Here is a 21,236-nt window from a genome sequence, read left to right as displayed (position 1 = left end):
ATGATTATTTAAATTCAAAATTATCAGCATCTACATAAAAAGCCAGGCATGCCATGTACACCTGACCCCAGCACTGCAGAGAATGGATATTTTAGACTCCCAGCAAAACTTCAGGCTCAGATAAAGACCACATCAAGAAAATAGCACAGACTTATACAGCAGAACATCTGGCTTCCAGGCACTCATGAGTGCACACGCACTCACAAGCGCACACGAGCACACACACACACACACACACACACACACACACACACACAACTGGGTCTGGTGGGACATACCTTACAATCCTGACACTTGGGAGGCTAAGGCAAGAGTAGTGCTTGGTGTTCAAGGATAGGCTAAGCTACATAGCGAGTACCAGGACAACCAAGACAGATAGCAGTACCCTGACAGAAAAACAAGGTAGAAGGAGGAAAAGAAAAAAGAAACAGAGACAGAGGAAGAAGAGAGGATTCACTCAACAGCACTGTAAGATAGCATCCACACTTTACTCCATTGTTTCTTTTAATCATTCCCTATCTTTAGCTGTACTTTTAGCTGAACGTTTTCGGGGACAACTTCTTCAGAGCTCCACTTCTCTGGGTTATTTTTATTTCAGTGAATTGATTTTCCATCTTTGTTTCTAAGTGACTTGAACCCCCCAGAAACTTCACTAACATGGCAGACTTTTAAGTTTTTGTGCTTTTCTCTTACGTCTTAGTTTATATACTTCTAAAGTATTTACTTTTCTCCTTTACTCTTATTATATCTGATCAATGTAATATTAGTAATGTAGAAGGTCAGTGGGATGGTTTATACAGCCTCAAGACAGTCACCTCTTTCTACACTGTGAGAGTGCAGAGCAACAGTGGAACAGCCTATCTCAAGAGCTTAAAGCTACATTCTGCCTGGGCCAGAAGCAGAAACCTGTAAGCAGGTTATTCTTATATAATCTTCCAAATCTGTAAGTAGTAAATGGCATTTTCCAGGTCCATACTGATATGACAGGTGCTGGAAATGGTGGTGAGTTGTTCCAATAAAAATTGTGGCAAACGGATTGCCCCCATTATAACTGTGTGACTCACAGTCATTCTCCAACATCCATTAAAAGTCTTTCGAAACCAAAGTGACTGGATTAAATGGGAATATTATAGGCATCACTCTGCAAATTTCAAATATTGCACAGTGGCATTAATCTATGCAGTCCACCAGGAGATGTTACTTTTTGTTTACTGTATTTGTGAGGATAAGAAAACCCTTGGTTTTGCCCATCAAACTATAATCAAACTTTGACCCTCATTCTACAGGTCAAAGAGTGACTATGAGGGCTCTGGCAAAGGTCAAGGATGTCTATTTCAATTATACTCTGGAGTTACAACCTTGAGTCTACACCAGCTTAAACCTGGACCAAGAAATCTGAGTCCTCAACCACTAAAACTCTAACTATCTGGTAAGTTACTGTGGACCATTTGGCCATGGTAATTAATGTAATTAAGAGAAAGTGTTTAGTAGTTCCTGGAAGATCTAGAATTCTTGATTTCTTTTTCTGTCTTTTCTTTTTCCTTCCTGTTCTTTCCTTTTTCTTATTTTCTTTGAGGTGCTATAGCTCAAACCCAAAGCCCTACACTGGGCCACACAGTCCTAGCTGATACATTTTCCACAGTGCTGAAATAGCATCAAACCTTCTGAAGAAAACATGTTGTTCTCTTGTAACAATGATAGGATCTTCCTTCAAAGAGACCTAAACTCTTCTTTGGTCAGAGTCAATGGTAATAAACCATTGGCTTAGATATGGGCACTTGGGGAGCGGCTTCAGCTCCCCATTATGTCAACTCAGGTTGGAGTTTTGGATACCAAAATTTGAAGTTTCTTTGTCATTTAGGTAGATTAATAATGATAGACTGTCCATCTCTTTTTGGGGAATGCTGTGGTACATTAGAGATCATCATGGAACTCAGAAGTCTAATGCATTCTGACCCATAGTATGTCTCTGCTACCCTTGATAAAGAGGGAACTCTCTGCGTCCTTAGTAGATGCATGCTACTGGTTTGCCTGTGTTAGTCACAGAACAACTATCTTCCAGGAAATCAGGCCACCTGTCTCATGCAGACCTGCCCTATAGGTCGATCCATAGAGGGTTGCAAGAGCACAAGTGCACCCCTCACTGCCATTTCACTCTGAGTCATAGTGAAGGAGGTGTTCTTGTGAGTTCTAGGGTGTTTACTTACATGGCACACCCATCCCCCACATCTATTTTCCTTTTTGTACTCTTTCGTTGTTCCTGGAAGCTGTGATACATCACCCTGGGATACACACAGCTCATGGTATACACTCAAAAGTTCAGGGTTAGATTATTTTTTTCAAAAAATTTTGAACCAATTGTTAAGCAAACCATTACTTTAAAAGTAAACATAGAATCAGAAAACCTATGTGAAAAGGAGTTCTCAAGGTCTAGAGAGACAAAGTATTACTTTCTTATGTTTTCTTGGGATTTAAATTGTTAAAAGTATTCTCTTCAGAGATGTTACAAAGGTTTATCTTATGCATATTTGGAGTTTTTATTTATTATTTTATATTTACACGCAGAATCTCATTAGATGAGTAATCAACATGCAACATTATCTTCTGGGAACTTGTTTGCTCTTCAGAAAGATATAAATAATATTTACTTTCCTCAGAGAATTGCTGTGAGGATTGAACATGATATGCACTACAGCATATCCCACAATGCATAGCACACAGGAATCTCTGCATTTGTAAAAACTATGTGTGTTACTTCATGTTCATGTGTACATATGCATATGTGGGCCGGAGGCAGCCAGAAGAGGGTGTTTGATTCCTTGGAGCTGGTGCTACAGAGGGTTCTAAACCATCCATTGTGGATGCAAGCATGGATTCACTGAAAGAGCAGTGTGTGCCCTTAACCACTGAGCCATCTCTCCAGCCCCAGGAAATGCTTAATAAAGATTAGCTGCTACTACCGCACAAGAGAATAATATTACATACCATCAATTATGCATGGAAAAAGTCTAACACATGCATTGTACACTGTCCAGAATACCAGGAAGAGAGCTCTCAAACTCCACAATGTCATGGGGTCAGTTTTTGCCGCTTGGCTTTACAGAAGCAGCTGCACCCACTCGAGCTGACGGAAGTTTTATACCTTCCTCTCCTCTGCTGGGCTACGTGCGTACCCACAATGCTGCCTAAGTTTGTCCTCAAAGCAGCTTGACTCTCTAACCTTGAGTAAACTCAGCAATGCAAGGCCTGTGATAAATACTCAGTAAGGACGATGTTACAGCTGCTTGATTTATTGTGTCTTATGAAATACAAACCTCCTCGCAGCATGGGAATTAGTGATGGAATTTTAAAAAGAAAAACAAAATGAATTCAGGAACGGAAGAAAAAAAACATCCTGATCCAACTTTGAAAAAAAACAACAACTTTCTAATAAAAAATGCAAACCAGATGCAGTTAGAGATGACTGATAATTAAGGATGATAAATGGCTAATGTTTTCTATTGAATTACCCAGTACAAACTATTGTTTCTACATAAGGGACCCATTTATATATGGCTGCTGGGCTATCTTTATACCTAAATTTGATTTCACAGGCAATTCTCCTGATCCCAATGTGCCTACTCCATTGTAATCTCTGCATTTCCCTCAGGAAGGTGACTCTTTGACTTTTCAGAGCACTCTTTTATAAGAATAAAGAGGGAGGAACTAGATTATGGATAAATGCCCTCTCTGGTGAGCAAAGTCCTTCTATAACAAAGCCATAACAGATAAAGATATGAACCCTGTTTCCTCATTGGAATATAACACATTAGCACAGAAGTATCCATATACCAAAATGCATTCCATTGTGACAAAATACACATATTTTCAGGCACATGTAGGAATGAGCTGCCTAGCCTTCAATAAACCTTTTTTTTTTTTTGGCCTGGAAAGATTGTTCAGTGGATAAGAGCCCTCCTTGTGCAACCACGAGATGAAAATTTTACACACACACAGCTAACATTCACGGCTAACACTCACATAACAAGCCAGTAATGGTCACAGGTGCCTGCAACCCCAGTACTAAGATAAAGACGGAAAGATCTAAAACAGAGAGTAATAAAGAAGGATGTCTGATTTTTCTCCCCTGGCCTCCACACGATCATGTTGAAGGCACATGGACCTGCACACATGTGTACACACATACACCACAGACACAAACACATCTCATGTCATTCTTTCTCATAGTCATGATCGTGTAGCATGACTGCAGCCTCATTTCTGAGTTACCACAACGGTGCTTAAACTAAACTTAAACTTCATAATTTAGCGTTAATGGTGTGCAGCCTTTTCCAAAAAAAAAAATTGCTTTGTCTGTGCAAAGATTATCTAGCATTAGGAGAGAGTTGATCTGCAGCCCCATTCACCTCATTCCATGGGGCCATGAAGATTAGGGGTTGCCCAACTTTTGACAAGGCAACATAAAGTTGTCATCTACAAATGTATTACATTGCCTTCATAGTAATTCTGACATGCATGTAACCCAACAGCCATAGTGGACACACCTATTTATAGAATATCTTCAATGACTGGTTGGTGATTGGTTAACAAGGTTGCATTTGCTCAAGGGAACTCAACTAAGACAACTAGAACTAGCTGAAGTTTGTATAATCTCAGGGGTACTCTTTAAGGAAGATGAAATCATGCTAAACCTATGAGAAGGAAAATGTTAATAAGGAGGAATAGCTAATAGTCAAATGATGACCCCTTTCTACCCCATAAACGCCCTGACCTAAAACCTAAACCTTGGGCTTCTCTAACCATAGTTGCTATCTACAAATTATTATCAGTTGAACTTGTTAGCAAGGTTGCTAAATCCTCACTTGAATATAAAGACATAGGAAGGTTGATGGTAAAACCAACCCATTCTGGAAGAAAGAAAAGAAAGAAAGAAAGAAAGAAAGAAAGAAAGAAAGAAAGAAAGAAAGAAAGAAAGAAAGAAAGAAAGAAAGAAAGAAAGAAAGAAAGAAAGGAAGGAAGGAAGGAAGGAAGAAAGAAAGAAAGAAAGAAAGAGAGAAAAGAAAGAAAGCAAATGTACTTCAAAAACTTCCTGTTGGAAAACAAAATTTGATTCCTATATAGAACCCACCCTGCAGGGACTGGCATGCTTTTTAGACCCAGGAGCAAGAAGGGTGAGATTAATTCCCACCATCTAAGGACATTCTACAGGAAAGGAACAAGGGGATATTTCACACCCTTTCCTTTTTTAACAATTGTAAATAATTTTGTGTCTAATAAAATACACATGGCATTAAGATGCTAAATATAAGCAAGTTATGCACTAATAACCCTAGAATAAAGAGCCATTGGCTCAGGTTTGAAGGTTCTACCCACTAAATAGCTCCACTTATCGACCAGCCTTTTTGTTCATGGATATGTCACTCAAGTTATTTATTTATTCACTTCTCTTTTAAAATATCTTCCATATTACAACCTTCTGAATATAGCCCATTTGTGATCCCCATATTCCTCCCCACAAAGATTGTACATCTGAACCTCTCTAGCTGTCAAAGAAATTTGGTGAGACTCGTCATTTCGCAGAGGACCAGGAAAGCTTGGTCCAGAAGCAGAACTACCTATGAACTTATGTGCTCATGTCATATGACCTCATGGTCATACATCTCTCAGCTAAACTCCAAGTATAAAGGGCCTCATAATCCATTCCCCTAAAATGGCGACCTGCCTGGGGACCCTTTCATGTTCTGCTCACTTAATTATTTTGGGCAATAAAACCTTACATTTGTTGTCTTGCTTGGAAAGGAAGACATACTCCACTTTCCAGACAGACATTTCAGAACATGTCTACAGGGTAAGAAAGAAAATGTACAGGAAAGGAATGTGATTATTCCAAGCATCTCATCTCATTTTGGAGGCCGCTCATCTTGTTTGATTTCCTACCCACACGCCTCAATGCCCAGATATTGCATATCAGAAACAAAACAATTTGGGTGCAGTGGTGATGACGATGTTAAAGTTGCTCTTAAACTCAACATCAGACAGCTAAATCTCTCTCTTAGTTCAAAATTTAAAAATTAGCCCCAGATCCTCCAACTTCTTCTGGCTCCTGATTGAGAATAAATAAAGAGACATAATTGATTGGGCTATGCAGGGGGAAAAAAGCAAGAAAGGAACCTGCTTTGTGATTGAAGATTAACAGTTTGGGCCACCAATAAATTAGCATGTATCTTCTTTCAGCTTTCCTTCTTGATGTGCTGGATTAAATAGATGACTTGGCCCAATCCTCTGAAACCTGCCACAGAGCTTAGACATGGCAGTAAGCTGCAAGTCTCTATTATGCCATGGCCAAAATAAATATTACCCAGGAGTAATATTAGAAACCTGCAAAATGTCCTATGGACTAATGGCCTGATTATAGTAGAGGTAGTAGGAATAAAAGGCAGTTTGTCTCTTCACATTTTAAGAGCCTAGTTTTTATATTGTGATTCTTACAGGTGGAAATAATTAACTCCTAAATTGAATTCACTTGATTAAAATAATAATCAGCCAACTACAAATTATAATTGTGAAGACTTGACTAATGAGTGACCTAGGATTAGAAATAACATTAATGTGGCACCTATATCATAAAAAACAATATTGTTGACTGGGTAGATATCTCACTCCATAAAGCAAGCATAAGAACCTGTGTTAGGTCCCAAGAATCCACACACACACAAAAGAAGTTCAGCTCAGTAATATGCTTTTAATCCCAGCACTCAGGAGGCACAGACAAAATGGCTCTGTGCTTCTCTGGCCAGTCAGCCTAGCAAAGTTCAGGGTCCCTATGTCCCAGTCAGAAGCCTTATTCAAAAACAAAAAGATTGATAGCCCCTGCAATTCAATAGCCTAGGTTGTCCACTGGCCTCCATATATACAAATACACACGTATGCATATTTACATTCATGTAGACACACAAAGCAACACATAAAAAGTGACTTTGGATACAATCATCAGTACCTTGTTTGGCATTTGATACCTGGGATTTTTATCAAATAGGTGTAAAGGAGCAGAATTAGCAGGTTTTCTGTTTTAGCTGCAAGTAACAAACTCAACTAAACCTTGCTTAGACTGGGAAAATGCCTGGTTGGGTAGCTAAGGAAGTCAAGGTAGGAACAGGTACTGTTTGATGGTGAGATTTGTTTCTGCTTCCTTTCCTACCAGTCTCATGACTTCAGTTTCAATTACACACATGTGCTGGTGGCACTGCACTGTCACAGCTCCTGGCATGACAGTCATGCATAGCCCTTAAAGCCAAAGAACAGGCTCCTCTGTCCCTTAGCTGAGTGTGTCTGATTGGTCAAAACTGGGGTATATACCCAGCCCTGGAATGAATGGAGGGAGTTAAGTCATGGGTCTGTGAACATAAATTAGAGAACAGATGGTTCTCATAAGGAAATGTGGGCTCTGCTACCCATGAGAATGCTACACGGTTACATTTGTTCCTGTCCTAAGTTTCTTTCTTCTTCCCACTCCTTACTAATACAAGCAGCATACCACCCACACCATTTAGAATGGGTGGCTGTTCTAGGGTTTGAACCAAAACTCATGAAACTCACTACCAAGATATTATTGGGCTTGGGACATTCTGAGAGTGGGGGGTGATTGGACCAAATAGGCTACACCTGAATGGGTGGATTAATCTTAGAAATGGGGTAATTATTGAGAAAGTGGCTGTGTATATATTTATTTGTTTGTTAACCTCTCCCTTATACTTCTTACCCTCATCACTCATGCTCTGGCCATGAGATGCCCTCATTGACACAGGTGTCTTTAAACACACAACAACAACAGAAGCTTCTTCAGACACAGCCCTGAGATTCCCAGCCCCCATAACCGTGGAAATAAACTACTTTTGCTCAATCTTCACTCTCCAGAATTCTGCTAAAGTAGCAGAAAATTGAGCCAAGAGAGATTGACATTTTGTCAATGTACTGTATACAACAATCCTGGACTAACACTGTAGTAAATGGAAAAACAAAAACTAAACTAAACAACTACAAGACTGAGCACAGTTCCGTCCTCGGAAATGTAAAAATGTAAGAAAATTCAAATAATCACTATTCACAGATGACATGACTCGGGAAATTCTACCAAAAAAAACCCAGGGATGTGACAAACCCTTTCAGTAAAGTAGTTTATAAAAATCAGAATGCACAAAAAAGATTTTTATATGACAATAGCAAATTCACTATGAAAGAAATCAGGGGGAAATCTATTTAATGCCAACCTAGCAGCAACAACAGAATTAGGAATATACTTGACTCAGGGAGGTAAAATAACCCTATAAGGAAAACAGTAAGATACTGAAGAAAAAAACTAAAGAAAACTTGAAAAGATATAAAACCCCCCATGCTCATGTATTGGCAGCTGATATTGGGAAAATGGCTATATTACAACAAGCAGCCCACAGATTTAATGCAACCCCCAACAAAACCCCAATGATAGTGATCACATAATTCATGAAACAACCCACAGATTCATATGAAAACACAAAAGGCATTGAATGGATAGTTATCCCTTGTGGTGAGAGAAATGCTAGTCATGTCACAATATTTGACTTCAAATTGTACTATAGAGCTATAGTAACAAAGCCACATGGTGCTGGCACAAATAAATGCATAGAGACCAAAGGAACAGAACAGAAGAGAACAGGACAGGACAGGACAGGACAGGACAGGACAGGACAGAACAGAACAGAACAGAACAGAACAGAACAGAACAGAACAGAACAGAACAGAACAGAACAGAACAGAACAGGAGAATCCAGAATAAACTTACTGCCTTAGAGCCGGAGTGGTCTCTGTGTGTGTGTGTGTCTGTGTGTGTGTGTGTGTGTGTGTGTGTGTGTGTGTGTGTGTGTGTGTGTGTTGGGGGGAAGGGGTTGTTTATTTGTTTTTGCAGAATTGATGAAAACATATATTGGAGAAAAGACAGCAATTTTAACAAATAGTGCATGGGAAATTGGATGTGTCCATGTAGAAAAATAAAACTAGCTCTTTCTCTTGCTCTACACTAAAAAATAAATTCAAATTGAACCAAAGATCGTGACATATCTGAAATTCTGAACTGCTAGCAGAAAACTTGGTTTGAAGGTTTTAAGATATAGAAATAACCAAGGATATTCTGTGCACAACTCCAATAGCAAAGGAAATAACAAGTGATGTCCCACGCGAGACCTCCCGCCAGCAAGAAAACACACGTGGACATAGGAATCCTAGCTGTGACCAAACTTTAATAATATCTTAAGGAGAAGCCTCGGCGCGCCAACATGGTGCACTTATATACACCCTAGCATGGCGCATCCACACCTGATTGGTTATTTACCCATGATCTCATCAGGCACGCCCCGGAGTGGGCAAAGACCTGGCACGAAGGCACTCTTGCACATGCGCACAGTTAACTTCCTGAAAGGGAGTCGGCTGGCACGGCGAAGGCTGGTGCCATCTAGTAATGGCGGAGGCTATCCTGGCCTTCCACATGGGGCACAGTGGAAGCCAGCGCCATCTAGCGGTGGCGAATGTTATCGCGGCCCTCTACAAAGTGACAAATGGGATCATGTGAAATTAAGAAACTTAAATAACGTAAAGAAAACAATCATCAGAGAAATTTGAGACAGTCATCTCCATGCAGACACTGCCTACAAGGAGACAGGAATTCCTTGCCAACTACAAAGCAGGTAGGGGATTAATATGTAGGACATATAAAATAAAACACCAAAACCCAAATCATCCAATCAATAAATGAGCTAATGTTACCTCAGTGGATTTCTCCAAATAAGAAATACTTAAAAAATATCTAACATCCTTAATCATCAGGGAAATGCAAATTAAAAAATGTGTTGAGATTCCATCTTACCTCTGAAAGAATGGCTATCACCAAGCAAACAAAAACAGTGATGCTTTATTGGAATGTGTGGGGGAAAAAAAACCGTATTCACTGCTTGTCAGAATATACACCTTCACATTCAATATGGAAATCATAGTAGAGATTCATGGGGAGAGGGAGATGAGAGGAGAAGGAGAGAGAAGGGGGAGGAGGAGGAAGAGGAGAAGGAGGAGGAGGAGGAGGAGGAAGAAGAGGAGGAGAAGGAGGAGGAAGAGGAGGAGGAGGAAGAGGAGGAGTGGGTAGCTAGGCAGACATAAGCCCTTGCTGTGCAAAGCCAAAAGCCTGATTTTGAACCCTGAACCCACAGTGGAAGAAAAGAGCTGAATCCAACCAACAGATTGGGGAAAGATCTTTACAAATCCTACATCCAATAAAAGGCTAATATTCAATATATAGAAAGAACTCAAGAAGTCAAGACTCCAGAAAGTTAAAGAATCCTATTTAAAAAATGGGGTATAGAGCTAAACAAAGAATTCTCAACTGAGTAATATCAAATGGCCAAGAAGCACCTAAAGTAATGTTCAACATCCTTAGTCAACAGGGAAATGCAAATCAAAAAACCCTGAGATTCCACCTGACACCAGTCAAAATGGCTAAGATAAAAAACTCAAGTAACTGAAGATGCTGGTGAGGATGTGGAGAAAGGGGAACACTCCTCCACTGTTGGTGGAATTGCAAGCTCATACAACAACACTGGAAATCAGTCTGGCAGTTCCTCAGAAAATTGGACATTGTACTGCGTGAGTTTCCAGCTATATCACTCCTGCGCATATACACAAAAGATGCTCCAGCATATAACAAGGGCGCATGCTCCACTATGTTCATAACAACAGCCTTATTTATAATAGTCAGAAGCTGGAAAGAACCCAGATGCCCTTCAACAGAGGAATGGATATAGAAAATGTGGTACATCTACAGCTATTAAATTCTTAGGCAAATGAATGGAACTAGAAAATATTCTGAGTGAGGTAACCCTATCATAAAAGAACACACCTGATACGTATTCATTGATAAGTGGATATTAGCCCAAAAGCTCAGAATACCCGAGATACAATTCACAGACCATATGAAACTCAAGAAGAATGAAGACCAAAGTATGGATGCTTCAGTCCTTCTTAGAAGGAGGAACAAAATACTCACAGGAAGAAATATGGAGACAAAGTGTGGAGTAGAGACTGAAGGAAAGGCCATCCCGAAATTCCCCCACCCGGAGGATCCATCCCATATACAGATAACAAACTCAGACAATATTGAGGATGCCAAGAGTTGCATGCTGACAGCAGCCTGATATAGCTGTCTCCTGAGAGGCTCTGCCTGAGTGTGACAAATACAGAGGCAACCATTGAAATGAGAGCAGGGTCCTCAATGGAGGAATTAAAAACTGAAGTAACTGAAGGGGTTTGCAACCCCATAAGAACAACAATGTCAACAAAGCAGACCCCCAGAGCTCCCAGGGACTAAACCACCATCCCAAGAATACACAGGGATGGACCTATGGCTCCTCCACATATGTAACAGAGGATGGCCTTATTGGGTAACAATGGGAGGAGAGACCCTTTTTCCTGTCAAAGCTCAATGCCCCAGTGTAGGCGAATGCCAGGTTGGGGAGGGGGAAGGGGAATGAGTGGGTAGATGAGGGAGCACGCTCATAAAAGCAGAGGGGGGATGGGGTAGCAAGTGAAAGATGCCCAGAGCAGGGAGACCCTCACTCAAGTCTCAGGATGACTCGACCCCCCAAGAACTCATGTAAGACCATCATTGCTGTAATTTACACGAGGTTTATTGATAGGAACCAGTGGACTGGGGTCAAAACTCATATCCCACGCAGGGGCAGTGGAGTTTGACCCCAAGTGGTTGGGAGAAGAGTTATTTAAAGGAAGAAACCACAACCCAAGGGGGTAGAGAGGGCGTCATTGGAAAATGTTGACAATACCAGTGAAAAATCACAAGGAGGAGCTTCCTGTTTCTCAAGATTGTTTAACTTTATGTTCTGCCAGTTCCTGGGAGAAGCTTCCTGCTTCTCAAGATTGTTCTCTAAGATTTCAATCTAACTTTATGGTCAGCTAGTTCCTGGGAGAAAGTTGTCGAACCGGCTGATGTAATTACCCATCTATAGTCCTAGGAGAAGCTTCCTGGAACATACAATTCCAGGGCCTAACTGGTTTTTTCCTTCTACTCTGAACCTTTGGGGTGGGGGGGCAACCTTAAAACTTCTACCTTTTACAAGTTTCTGGAGGGGAAACTGGGAAACATTTAAAATGTAAATTAAAAAGGGGGGAAAGAAACTTATTTTTTATGTGGTCTCTGTAACGTACATAGATGTAGATGAAAAAAATCCAAAAGAGGAATAAATATTCTTAGGTATGAATATCATTAAGGATGGAAGGGGTTTTTTTTATTGTTTTGGGGGGGGGAGTTTTTGGTTTGTTTGTTTGTAAGTTTTAAGGACAGGTTCAGAGGTTCAGTTGATTATCATCAAGGAAGGAGCCTAGGAGCATCCAGGCATGCATGGTGCAGGAGGAGCTGAGTTCTACATCTTCATCCTAAGGAAGCCAGGAACATACTGAGCATCCTCAGGCAGCTAGGAGGAGGGTCTCCAAGCCCACCCCCACAGTGACACACTTCCTCCAACAAGGCCACACCTTCTAATAGTGCCACTCCCTGGGCCAAGCATATGCAAGCCATCACATTCCACTCCTTGGCCTCCATAAGCTTGTTTAAACACATGAATCTATGGAGGCCATACCTAAACTTAGAATAATAAAAAAAATACACTTAATTCAACTACCAAAGTCCCCACAGTCTATAGCAGTATCGACAATGTTAAAAGTTCAAAATTCAAAGTCTCTTCCAAGATCCATCTAATCACTTAACTGTAATCCCCAAATTAAGACAGGCAACCAGTTGGGCAAACTTCAGCCTCTGCCATCTCCATGTCTGATGTCAAAGTGGTCTTCAGATCTTCAATGTCGCACCCACCTCGGCTGGCAAGGAAGACGCAACACGGTTGGATTCTTCTCAACAGCCTTTACTGCAGGACACCTTCATTGTTGACACGGGGACCTTGAGCGGCAAAAGCACTCACCTTATATACACAACAGTATGCGAATAATCCTTCAGGGATTGGCGGGGCACGGGTCACCCCACTATCACCCCACTGTCATCCCACTATCATCCCACTACTTGTCCTCCAGGGATTGGAGGAGAATTAATCACCTCACTAGCATGGTACCACCCTCTCATTAGCATATTACTGGCCAACTGACACCAGGTGCAAAACCCGTGCATGCGCAGTACTATTGTTCACCACAGGAGGGCGCCAGATCATACAGCTGCCCTGACGAGGGGACAAGCCTGCGCATGTGCGGTAAGTTGTTTACATTCAGACGGGGCTGGCTGTCGGCGCCATCTTTGTTTTGCCGCGCCGCTCCCTACACTTCAACTCCTTTTTCATCTTTGTTGACTACAACAAACTTCTTTCTCCTGAGCTGGTTCCACTCCTTGTTAGCAGCTTTCCTCAGCAGATAGCCCATGGCTCTGGCATCTTTAACATCTTTGGATCTCTAAGGCAGCTACAATGTTACAGTTTGTTTCAATGTCTGGGATCCACCAAAGGGCTGGCTTCACTTCTCCAGCTCTGCCCTCGGTAACAGTTTAACTTCAGATCCACAGTACACTGTTGCTGTTGTTCTTGGTGATCATCCCATGGTACTGGCATCTCCAATACACTGGGGTCTTCCGTTGCATCTAGGCTTCACCAATAGCCTCTCCTAGGTTCTCTTCATAGAGAACTCCTTTGAATAACCCCTTCAGTCATGGATTGTTAACTGAGGCTGTACCTTCCCCAATGGCCTTCCATGGGGAAGCCTCAGCTGTTCTTCATAACGCCTTCATACCTTCAAAACCAGTACCACCTAGATGACTCTTAGACATTACCAAGTACAACTGTAGCATGAGATACAACCTTGACTATCTCTGGAACACAGCTTCTTTGTGCTCTCAGAAAACACTTCCCTGAAGATTTCACCTCAGTGATGATGGTCTCTTTCTTAGCTCCAGCTAACCAGCATCAATTGTCTCCTTCTCCTCTTGAATATAAAGCCAGAGACACATGGCTAAAGCTGCTGAGTTCTGCTGCTTGCAGGAGCTGGAACACAGCCCCCTTGTTTTATTACATTATCACTAGCTTCCCCTTTTCTAACTACTTCACTGCCTAAACTTGACCTCCAAGATCTTGCTCTGTCGATTGACCTTGAATTTAGAGATCTGTATGCCTCTCCCGTGGGACCCTCCCAGGCCCTGTCAGTGTTTGACTCCTGCTGAGCCTTGCTGATGCATGTGGAAGCCTTTTGTTCTTAAAAAAAGGAACACCCTGACATTTCTGTACTGGGCGGTAACACTAGTTAAATCAGTTCCTGTTTTTTGTTCCTTTGTTGTTTTTGTTGTTGTTGTTGTTGTTGTTGTTGTTGTTCCTGAGAGCATAAGCCTGTTTTTCCACTGTGCTTCCTGGAATTCTCCACCCAGTGAACTTGGGGTATATATTCTGTGAAACTCAGTAAAGCTTTGGCATTCTCTCTTAACACCAATGGCCTGAGTCTGTGTATTGTTTTTAAATCTTTCAGGCCTATGCTCATTACTCGGTACTGTGCTGGCCCGGGTGCGGACAGTCTCCTGGTGTACCACCACACCTGGATTTTCTTCACCTAGAACTTGCTCTGTTCTAGTCTGGACTTGATCTCGGACATCTGTTTGTCTTTGTCTCCTGGGTTTAAGCTTTGTACTAAGTTGCCTGGAGCTAACTTAGCTGGGTGGGATCTTGCCTCAAGGCCATTACACCCTTAATTCAATTTAATATTCTTGAACACAGGGTTCAGTTCCATTTCACTTCCGGGTGTCCCTTTGATACTCAACCATGTATTTTGTATTTTTCCTTTCTCCACTTCCCTTTTTTCATTAAAATGCCCTTCATGAGACTTAACCAGAGGAAAAAAATCTATGATGGGCATGTCTGAGACTTCCTTTATCGATGCAATTAATCTGAGTCTTTTCACCTTAGTCTCAGGCAGAATCTTCAGACAAGGGTAAAAAGCAGCCACATTCTTCACCAAAATACCACAAAAGCAGTCTTTACAGCACATACTGAAATTATTCTCCTCTGAAACTGAAAGGTAGAAGTTTTAAGGTTGCCTCCCCCCTAGACAAAGGTTCAGAGTAGAAGAAAAGAACCGATTAAGCCCTGGGAATTTATGTTCCAGGAAGCTTCTCCTAGAACCATAGAATGGGTAATTACATTGGCTGGTTCGACAACTCTCTCCCAGGAACTAGCTGACCATAAAGTTAGATTGAAATCTTAGAGAACAATCTTGAGAAGCAGGAAGCTTCTCCCAGGAACTGGCGGAACATAAAGTTAAACAATCTTGAGAAACAGGAAGCTAGCTCCTCCTTGTGATTTTTCACTGGTATTCTCGACATTTTCCAATGACGTCATTCCTTCCCCCTTGGGTTGTTGTTTCTTCCTTTAAATACCTCTTCTCCCAGCCACTTGGGGTCAAACTCCACGGCCCCTGCGTGGGATATGAGTCTTGACCCCAGTGCACTGGTTCCTATCAATAAACCTCGTGTAAATTACAGCAATGATGGTCTTACATGAGTTCACGGGGGGTCACGTCATCCTGAGACTTGAGTGAGGGTCTCCCTGCTCCAGGGGTCTTTCATTTGGTGGCTCGTTCAGGATTGGCGATCACCGTCATCTCTGAAGACCCACTTGGAGGTGAGATAGCATCTGTGTCTTTGTCTCTGTCTTTGTGCTTTATGCCGGCTAAACTTTGGGTCTGTATTTGCTCGCGAGTTCTGGTTTTGCAGTCCCTCTCATCTCAGATAGAGTCAGAGGCTTGCATCTCAGGAGAGATGGCAGGTGTGAGTGGTAGATGTGCCAGGGATTCACTGACTGCGCTGCCCTGGGAGACGTCCCCAGAGCTGAGGAGGGACCCCAGGGACGCCTGGGAGATTCCTCTGGGTGCCAGTGACCCTCCCAGCCATCTGTATTTCCAGAGTGGTCTTTGTCTGTGTGTCTTAGGTCTTGTCTTGTGTTACCACTGGACTGAAGTTAGATGCCCTTCAACAGAGGAATGGATACAGAAAATGTGGTACATCTACACAAGGGAATATTACTCAGCTATCAAAAACAATGACTTTATGAAATTCATAGGCAAATGGTTGGAACTGGAAAATATCATCCTGAGTGAGGTAACCCAATCACAGAAAAACACACATGGTATGCACTCATTGATAAGTGGCTATTAGCCCAAATGCTTGAATTACCCTAGGTGCACAGAACACATGAAACTCAAGACGGATGATCAAAATGTGAATGCTTCACTCCTTCTTTAAAAGGGGAACAAGAATACCCTTGGGAGGAAATAGGGAAGCAAAGTTTAGAACAGAGGCAGAAGGAACACCCATTCAGAGCCTGCCCCACATGTGGCCCATACATATACAGCCACCAAACTAGATAAGATGGATGAAGCAAAGAAGTGCAGGCTGACAGGAGCCGGATGTAGATCTCTCCTGAGAGACACAGCCAGAATACAGCAAATACATAGGCAAATGCCAGCAGCAAACCACTGAACTGAGAATAGGACCCCCGTTGAAGGAATCAGAGAAAGGACTGAAAGAGCTTGAAGGGGCTTGAGACCCCTTATGAACAACAATGCCAAGCAACTAGAGCTTCCAGGGACTAAGCCACTACCCAAAGACTATACATGGACTGACCCTGGGCTCCAACCTCATAAGTAGCAATGAATAGCCTAGTAAGAGCACCAGTGGAAGGGGAAGCCCTTGGTCCTTCCAAGACTGAACCCCCAGTGAACATGATTGTTGGGGGGAGGGCAGTAATGGGGGGTAAATGGGGAGGGGAACACCCATATAGAAGGAGAGGGGGAGGGGTTATGGGGATGTTGGCCCAGAAACTAGAAAGGGGAATAACAATCAAAACGTAAATAAGAAATACTCAAGTTAATAAAGATAAATAAAAATGAGGAAGGATACTTCATACTCATCAAGGGAAAAATTTACTAAGATGAAGTCTTAATTCTCAACATCTATGCTCCAAATGCAAGGGCACCAACATTTGTATAAGAAGCATTACTAAAGCTCAAAGTACACACTGAACCTCATATAACAATAGTGGAAGACTTCAACACTCTACTCTCACCAAAGGAGAGATCATGGAAACAGAAACTAAAAGGACACAGTGAAACTAACAGAAGTTATAAACAAAATGGATTTAACAGACATCTACAGACCATTTCACACTAAAACAAAAGAATATACATTCTCAGTACCTCATAATACTTTCTCCAAAATTGACCATATAATCTGACAGAAACCAAGTCTCAACCAATACAAGAAGATTGAAATAATTCCATGCATCATATCAGATCACCATGGACTAAGGCTTCCTTTCAGTAACAACAAAAAATCCCACATACACATGAAAGCTAAACAACTCTCTACTCAATAACTTGGTCAGAGAAGAAACAAGAAAGAAATAAAATACTTTTTAGAATTTAATGACAATGAAGGTATAACATACTCAAAGTTATAGGATGCAATGAAAGCAGTGATGAGAGGAAAACTCATAGCTCTGAGTGCCACCAAAAAGAAATTGGAGAGAGCATACACTAGCAGCTTAGTAGCACATCTGGAAGCTCAAGAAGAAGAGGAGGAGAAGGAAGAGGAGGAGGGAGAGGAGGAGGGAGAGGAGGAGGAGGAGGAAGAAGAAGAAGAAGAAGAAGAGGAGGAAATACAGCCAAGAGGCATGGACTTCAAGAATTAATCAAACTCAGGCCTGAAATCAAATAAGTAGAAATAAAGAGTGCTAAAAAATAACAAAACTGGAGCTGGTTCTTTGAGAAAATCAACAAGCAAGATAGCCAGACCAACAAGAGGGCAAAGAGATGGTATCCAAATGAAAAAAAAAAATAAGATATGAAAAGGGAGACAAAACAACAAAAACTAAGGAAATTCAAAAAATAATCAGCTCCTAAAACAAAAGCCTATTCACAACAAAACTGGAAAATCTAGATGAAATGGATGATATTCTAGACAGATACCAGGTATCAAAGTTAAATAAGAATCAGATATACCATCTAAACAATTCCCATAACTCCAAAAAAATAGAAGTAATCATTAAAAGTCTCCCAACCAAAAAAAGCCAAAGACCAGATGGGTTTAGTGCAGAATTTTATCAGACCTTAACAGAAGACCTAATATCAATATTCTTCAAACTATTCCATAAAATAGAGCCAGGAGGAACACTACCCAATTTGTTCTCTGAAGCTACAGTTACATTGATACCTAAACCACACAGAGACCCAACAAAGAAAGAGAACTTCAGGTCAATTTCCCTTATGAATATAGATGCTAAAATACTCAATAAAATTCTTGCAAATGGAATCTAAGAACATAACAAAATGATCATTCACCATTATCAAATAGGCTCCATCCCAGGGATACAGGCATGGTTCAATATACAGAAAGAAATCCATCAATATAATCCACTATATAAACAAACTCAAACCAAAAAAAAAAAAAAAAAAAAAAACATTGGATGCTGAAAAAGCCTTTGACAAAGTACAACCCTTCATGCTAAAAGTCCTGGAAAGATCAGGAAATCAAGGTCCATACCTAAACATAGTAAAAGCAACATACAGCAAACCAGTAGTCAACATTAAACTAAATGGAGAAAAACTTGAAGTAATCCCACTAAAATCAGGGACTGGACAAGGCTGCCCACTCTCTCCTACCTATTCACTATAGTACGTGAAGTTCTAGCCAGAGCAATCAGACAACAAAAGGAGGTCAAAAGGATAAAAATTGGAAAGGAGAAAGTCAAGATATCACTATTTGCAGATGCCACATTTCTAATAGGGGGCCCCAAAAATTCTCGCAGAGAGCTCCTTCATCTAATAAAGAACTTTAGCAAAGTGTTTAGATAAAAAATTAACTCAAACAAATCAGTAGCCTTTCTCTACTAAACGAATAAAGGGGCTGAGGAAGAAATTAGGAAGATGACACCCTTCACAATAGTCACAAATAATATATCATATCTTCATGTGACTAACAAAGCAAGAGAAAGATTTATATGACAACTTCAAGTCTCTGAAGAAAGAAGTCAAAGAAGAGCTCAGAAAATGGAAAGATCTCCCATGATCGTGGATAAGCAGAATTAACATAGTAAAAATGGACATCTTACCCAGCGGGAGTCCCAATCTCGCACTCCCTGCCTCCAGCTCACTGCTCCCAAACCCCGTGGGAGAGAGAGCTTACGTCCGAGACAGGTGGGCACTCCTGAGACTGCAGAGCGGAAGAGAACACCAACACTGCCCACCCCTGCCCACATCCCTGGCCCAAGAGGAAACTGTATACGGCCTCTGGGTTCCCTTGGATAAGGGCACAGGAGCAGGAAATCCCCTGCGTCTGAGACACCTCCGGAACCTGAAGGGACCGACCAGATAAATAGTTCTCTGCACCAAAATCCCGTGGGAGGGAGAGCTAAACCTTCAGAGAGGCAGACACGCCTGGGAAACCACAAGAGACTACACTCTGCCCGCATCTCTGACTCCAGAGGAAAACAGCAAACACCATCTGGAACCCTGGTGCACAGAAGCTCCCGGAAAGGGCAGCGCAAATCTTCCTGGTTGCTGCCAGCACAGAGAGCTCATAAGCAACACCCTATGAGCAAACGTGAGCCTCGGGACCACAGGTAAGACAAACCTTACAGCTCCAAGCGACCTGCCTGGTGAACTCAAGACACAGGCCCACAGGAACAGCTGAAGACCTGTAGATAGGAAAAACTACACGCCTGAAAGCAGAACACTCTGTCCCCATAACTGGCTGAAAGAAAACAGGTCTACAGCACTCCTGACACACAGGCTTATAGGACAGTCTAGCTACTGTCAGAAATAGCAGAACAAGGTAACACTAGAGATAATCTGATGGCAAGAGGCAAGCGTAGGAACCCAAGCAACAGAAACCAAGACTACATGGCATCATCGGACCCCAATTCTCCCACCAAAGCAAACACGGAATATCCAAACACACCAGAAAAGCAAGATCTAGTTTCAAAATCATATTTGATCATGATGCTGGAGGACTTCAAGAAAGACATGAAGAACTCCCTTAGAGAAACACAGGAAAACATAAACAAGTAGAAGCCTATAGAGAGGAATCACAAAAATCCATGAAAGAATTCCAGGAAAACACAATCAAACAATTGAAGGAATTAAAAATGGAAATAGAAGCAATCAAGAAAGAACACATGGAAAAAACCCTGGATATAGAAAACCAAAGGAAGAGACAAGGAGCCGTAGATACAAGCATCACCAACAGAATACAAGAGATAGAAGAGAGAAACTCAGGAGCAGAAGATTCCATAGAAATCATCGACGACTCAACAGTCAAAGAAAATGTAAAGCGGAAAAAGCTACTGGTCCAAAACATACAGGAAATCCAGGACTCAATGAGAAGATCAAATCTAAGGATAATAGGTATAGAAGAGAGTGAAGACTCCCACCTCAAAGGACCAGTAAATATCTTCAACAAAATCATAGAAGAAAACTTCCCTAACCTAAAAAAAGAGATACCCATAGGCATACAAGAAGCCTACAGAACTCCAAATAGATTGGACCAGAAAAGAAACACCTCCCGACACATAATAGTCAAAACACCAAATGCACAAAATAAGAAAGAATATTAAAAGCAGTAAGGGGAAAAGGTCAAGTAACATATAAAGGCAGACCTATCAGAATCACACCAGACTTCTCGCCAGAGACTATGAAAGGCAGAAGATCCTGGACAGATGTCATACAGACCCAAAGAGAACACAAATGCCAGCTCAGGTTACTAGATCCTGCAAAACTCTCACTTAACATAGATGGAGAAACCAAGATATTCCATGACAAAACCAAATTTACACAATACCTTTCTACAAATCCAGCACTACAAAGGATAATAAACGGTAAAGCCCAACATAAGGAGGCAAGCTACACCCTAGAAAAAGCAAGAAACTAATCGTCTTGGCAACAAAACAAAGAGAAGAAAAGCACACAAACATAACCTCACATCCAAATATGAATATAACAGGAAGCAATAATCACTATTCCTTAATATTTCTCAACATCAATGGCCTCAACTCCCCAATAAAAAGACATAGATTAACAAACTGGATACGCAATGAAGACCCTGCATTCTGCTGCCTATAGGAAACACACCTCAGAGACAAAGACACTACCTCAGAGTGAAAGGCTGG

The 21,236-nt window shown here is 41.4% G+C and overlaps 1 protein-coding gene and 1 long non-coding RNA gene across 15 annotated transcripts in view; one reads left to right on the top strand and one right to left on the bottom strand.

Moving 5' to 3' along the window:
- Trmt11 (tRNA methyltransferase 11) overlaps positions 1-21,236 on the bottom strand; it is a 197,588-nt gene that overhangs the window by 78,504 nt on the left and 97,848 nt on the right. The window lies entirely within an intron of this gene.
- LOC134482587 (uncharacterized) overlaps positions 11,508-21,236 on the top strand; it is a 28,460-nt gene continuing 18,731 nt past the window's right edge. Inside the window, exons 1-2 of the long non-coding RNA XR_015644904.1 lie at positions 11,508-11,671; positions 12,818-13,292. This is a non-coding gene — a long non-coding RNA (uncharacterized LOC134482587). The remainder of the gene's footprint in view (positions 11,672-12,817; positions 13,293-21,236) is intronic.

Source organism: Rattus norvegicus, chromosome 1 (genome assembly GCF_021556685.1).
Source record: "Rattus norvegicus strain SHRSP/BbbUtx chromosome 1, alternate assembly SHRSP_T2T, whole genome shotgun sequence".
NCBI lineage: Eukaryota > Metazoa > Chordata > Mammalia > Rodentia > Muridae > Rattus > Rattus norvegicus.
This window is presented reverse-complemented; position numbering and strand designations above follow the sequence as displayed.